Source organism: Thrips palmi, unplaced genomic scaffold, assembly GCF_012932325.1.
Source record: "Thrips palmi isolate BJ-2018 unplaced genomic scaffold, TpBJ-2018v1 HiC_scaffold_16, whole genome shotgun sequence".
NCBI classification, from domain to species: domain Eukaryota; kingdom Metazoa; phylum Arthropoda; class Insecta; order Thysanoptera; family Thripidae; genus Thrips; species Thrips palmi.
In genome coordinates, this window is record NW_023144625.1 from 1,540,464 (window position 1) to 1,546,075 (window position 5,612).

A 5,612-nucleotide genomic window follows, 5' to 3' on the forward strand; every position below is an offset into this window, starting at 1 on the left:
TGGAAGTCGGGGGAAAGTTGTTGGAAGTGCCCCTGGAAGTTGTCGGACGTCGCTGAAAGTGGCGGGGAAAAGTCGTCGGACGCCCCTGGAAGTGGCAGGGAAGTCGTCGGACGTCGCTGGAAAGTGGCAGGGAAGTCATCGGCCCCTGGAAGTGGCAGGGAAGTCGTCGGACGTCGCTGGAAGTGGCAAGGAAGTCATCGGACGTCGCTGGAAGTGGCAGGGAAGTCTTTCGGACGTCGCTGGAAGTGGCAGGGAAGTCGTCAGACGTCGCTGGAAGTGGGGGGGGAAGTCATCGGACGTCCCTGGAAGTGGCAGGGAAGTCGTGGGGACGTCGCTGGAAGTGGCAGGGAAGTCGTCGGACGTCCCTGGAAGTGGCAGGGAAGTCGTCGGACGTCGCTGGAAGTGGCAGAGAAGTCATCGGACGTCCCTGGAAGTGGCAGGGAAGTCTTTCGGACTTTCGCTGGAAGTGGCAGGGAAGTCGTCGGACGTCCCTAGAAGGGGCCCAAGGAAGTCGTCGGACGTCGCTGGAAGTGGCAGGGAAGTCGTCGGACGTGCCTGGAAGTGGCAGGGATGTCGTCGGACGTCACTGGAAGTGGCAGGGAAGTCGTCGGACGTCGCTGGAAGTGGCAGGGAAGTCGTCGGACGTGCCTGGAAGTGGCAGGGATGTCGTCGGACGTCCCTGGAAGTGGATCGGGCGTCTTGGAAAGTGGCAGGGAAGTCGTCGGACGTTCCTGGTCGTGGGTCGGACGTCGCAGGATGTAAACGGAAGTCGTAGGACGTCCCTGGACGTGTGTGGGATGTCTCGGGAAGTGGCAGGGACGTCGGAGGACGCAACTGGGAAGCCATGGGAAGTCTTCGGATGTCAGTGGAAGAGAGGCCGTGACTTCCGGCGACTTCAAAACATGTTACATTCTGGAATTTCTTGGAAGTGGGAGCGAAGTGGCTTCGTCCGATGAGTTCCAGCTTTCGACTTCCATGTTCGTCCCAAAATTCCCATGAGGGGCTGTAAGTTTACTATGGTACTAACCTTAAAGATAACAATATGGTGAGTGAGTGTAGCGCATACAAGGTTTGACATTGACATCTGATTCAGAGACGATTCAGTGACTTGGTCATATGATTTCATGAGACGATTCTTTTAACTTCATCATATATCGTCTGCAACAACTGGTAATTTGTGTCGGTCATGGTTTGAGTTTTTAATTTACTCAGAATGTTAGGTAAATACTTATGCTATACTGTTTGAAAAATTAAATATCACATCACGACTATCATCTTGAATAAGATTAACTTGCGTTTAGCAATAAGTTGGCTCGACATTGGATTCCATGAAACGATTCATTGGATCTGACAGAAGGTCTTCTCCGTAAAGTATAGTTGCAATCAGCCTGCCTGTTAATGTGTCTCTTTTTAATTAATTGAGATAAATCAACATAGTTTCATCCACTAGTTAAAGATATGAGGGAGATAAAAGGCTTTTTAGGTATTATGAATAACATTGCGTATTCAAGAACCGCCCGGCGGCAGCAAAGCCGATCCGAGCCCCGGGGGCGCTGCTGCAGGTGCATCATGGTCTACATGGGGTCGGGGAGGATTTCGGCAACGGATACAGCTAGGAGGTCATGTAGGGGTATTTTTGGAATCGGGGTGACGAAACAAAACCAAAAGGTGCCAGTTTCAAACGAATCGGAGAAGTTTGGACCCCGGGGTTTAAATCCCAGTCGGGTATATTTTGGACATTCTTTTTATTCAAATTTTTGCATTGTTTCTGATGTTTTTGAGGGCGCTGATGATGAAAATAACATTTATTTTGACCCCAGAGTCAGGTTAAAATCCCGTCAGGGTTAAACATAGGCGAAATTTGCACATTCCCTGATGAACGGGACGGGCCAAAGTTGCCTATGTATATCGCTACTTTTCCTGTTATTAGAACATAATGTTCATAGGCATAATGATTCTGCATTAGCCAGTTGTGTGCACCTAAAATGGAAAACAAAGGCTCATATATGGTGTATTTTAGCATTTTTGTTTGCAGTGCACTTCCTGTTGTATCACGGTATTCCAAGGTAGTTAGCTGGCTCGACCGCATTTGGTACTGTTGGCATACATTATGGTCAGGTGACCAATATGATGTTTCCTTGTTTTATTCAGTAAACACATGATGTTCGATTGGTTAAGTTGAGTAATTATGAATGAAGATGGTGCCTTGGGAATTGGGTTACGTGCGCTGTGTCTGTGTCTGGCCACACATCAGTAGCTTCACCTGTGCGTCTATGATTTTGACCTGCAATGCAATTGCTTATTTTCTGAATTCTGAAAATGGTTTTTTGATGTCTTTTATGAAAAAATTTACACATGGCTCATGCCCTTTCTTTATATTTTATATTTTTTGTTTCCTAATGGAAGTCTAAGTGTGCAGAACTCCATTTATCAGTCTTTGTCAGCTGGGAAACTCATTTTTTTCTCTAGTTTTAGTACCTATAGCTTCACGTGTTCATCAATTCCTCGTTTTTCTTTGCAGGCCTGTCTTTAAGATTTCGAAATTGATTGGTCTGTTCAACGTGGGAGTTGCTTTCAAGGTCTTGAAGAAGTTTACACATGAACTTGGACCGTAACTGACAACTTCCTTAGCTTTTCTCACCAAAATAATCGTTAGTCAAACTTTTGCATAATTGCTGTACGTTCTGAGAGAAAGTATACAAGAAATCGTTCTTGGGTCAAGTTATAGGTAGTAGGGTAAAACAAACCAGAATATTATGAATCTCTTTTCGCTACTCTTCTCTATCTTTTTGAGTCAACATTTTGAGATATACAACATTTAAACATTTGAAAATGGTCCCTGTGTCCCCCGTCTCAACTGCGACTCTGAATGGATCGTGGTTGTTTATTAGCCAGTTGTATGAATCTAAAATGGGTGAAAAAAAGTTCATCAATGGTACATTTGAGCATTTTTGTTCTCAGTGCACTTCCATTACTCACGTTCTAAGGGAAGGTGGGGTACCATGTGACGGTTTTTGTTAAGTGCCCGTCAACCCAATACTACCAATCACATTACATCCATCAGCAGTCATATGAACAAAATGATTCTTCACCTTAAAATTGCTGTTGAGATTTCTAATTTATCTGTTTTGGTTGCTGAGTTATCCCGAGTTGAATGGGCCAAGTCAAAGTGTCACTTCGTACCCCACGTAGTACACTATGTGACAGCCTTAGTGCACCATGTGACAGTGGCCTTTTGTCAGGGTTTAAATCCTATTCAGCGTATCTATACACAAAGAATGAATGGAGAAGTCTTCCAGCTTTTTATTTCCGTTGAGTTTTTCAATTTATCATCTTTGGTTCCCGAGCAATGAAGGTTTTAGTTATTAGTGTACAAATGTCATGGGCTGAACACATTCAACTGAGTGAATCGTGGAATCCCACAGCGAATGACAGTAGTGTAAACATGGTGCCCAGATCTACAGTTTTAGGGGAAAACAGCAATAACGCTCAAAGTTTATGACGTAGAGAATCGACCCAAAAGCTTATATTGCGCTTAAAACATCAAAAAGAACATCTTGCAGAGCATGTGTCCTTAAAATGTTTTTAAAAGGGAAAAAAAAGCGGACGCGGCGGGAAATAGAAAATGTTTCCAATGAGCTATTTTAAGACGGTTTCCAATTCTGATCGCTACCATTCCCGTCCTTTTCGAAGGGGGTCACGCCCCTTTGCACGTCGATTCTCCTTCATGATCCCTTTCCCTTTTGAGTCTTCTACCGCTGTTGGATAGCAAGCCGTTTGGGGGGAAAAGCCAAAGTCACATGGTGGCCGTGTCACATGGTACCCCACCTTCCTTAAGCCATCCGATAACTGCATTTCTGTCATGGCTGCAAACAAACTTAATGTTAAAAGGAGTGTACAGTTTTCTGAGTCTCCTGCTATTTATTAACTTCCATGTGACTTTTTTCATAAATTAATGTATTGATTTTCAAAAATCTATATGGTGCTTTGTAAAATTTAAAACACAGAAAACCCACCTTACAGTGATGTTGGTTGGCAAGCAAAAGTTGAAGCAAACATTTGCAGTCAGGATTATTTATTATAATGTTTGCTTCACTGGAGAATGATGAATTTTTAGTTTTTTTTAGAATAGGGTTCAAAATAGCAGCAAAATAACTTTTAGACTTCTGTGCCAAAATTGCAAGTGCAAGTGATTTTTCCACAAAGTGACTAACTATAGTACACTGTAAATGTCTTACGGTGAAAGGCTGCCCCAAAACATATTATGGTGGGGATTTTCTCCATAATAGCAACAAAATTCGTCAAAATCTAAAGGTACAGTGAATTCTCAAGGTACGTTACGAGGTCGCTGCACCACCATAATAGGAACATTTCCCCCATATATGGAGAATCTTCACTGTAGAACATTTAGAGTGAAAAAACAGTCCACTGGGCTGAACAGGTGAATGCTTTTGAAAAAAATTTGGCATGTACCATTGCTTAATAAGGTCAATATCCTTAACACTAGAACCGCTGACTTTTTCGTATACCTAGAACCGCGGAAGGGGTCATTTTGACCCCCCATTTTTTCTGCCCGTTTTTTTTTTTATTTTGCTCATGTTATGGGCCCTTAACGATGTAAAATGATGTATCTGAGATCAACAATGATATTTGAATTATGTAGGGTTTTAAAAGGCCAAAGGTAGGAAACCCCCGCATGGCACGAATAACCTTTTTGGGCTCCTTTTCTACCATTTTTGGCCCGCCCCTTTGTATTTTTTGTTAAAAAAAGACGGAGGGGCGGAGTATGATCCAGCTGGGGTGTCCGTCCGTTCGTTTGTCCGTCTGAGGACTTCCCGTGGTCCGATCTTGACCAAATTTGATATGCAGCCTACTTGGGTGACCCTTAAGAACCGCCCGCTCCCAGCAAATTCGATCCGAGCCCGGGGGCGCTGCTGCAGGTGCATCATGGTCTACCTTAGGTCGAGGAGGTTTTCGGTAACGGATACAGCTAGAAGAGCATGCGGGGAAAATTTTTTGGAATGGGGGCGACGAGACTAAACCAGGGTTTAGCCCAGTTTCAAGCGAATCGGAGAGGTTTGAACCCGGGTTCAAATCCCAGTGGGGTTCATTTAGAAAAAATTCTTTTATTTGAGTTTTTGCATTGTTGTTGATGTGTATGGGGGGTCTGATCTTTTTATGCTGATCTAAAAACATCTATTTTGACCCCAGACTCAGGGTTTAAGTCCCGTCCGGATTAAAAAAAGGCGAAATTTAAAACATTCCTCAATGTACGGGGCGGGCGAAAGTTGCCGATGTATTGGGAAATTTTCCTGTTTTTCAGTGTGGGGATGGGTACTAAATGACGTAGATTTTTTTTCCAGATGATACCTTTACACTTGAAACGTATCTAAAACTATTAGACACATAAAGGTGTCACCGTGCTTTTACTGCTGAGTCCAGAAACCAAGCGGTATCCTAACAAAAATACAATAAAATTAGGGGGGTGGCTGCCGGGCGGGATCGTGAGTGTCGCATGGCAGGCAGTCTGCTCGAAACTCGACAATACCTCGCGGGTACAGCGCGAGCGGCACCGGCCAACAATCCCCTGTCCCCGGGGACAGTGCGCAAGA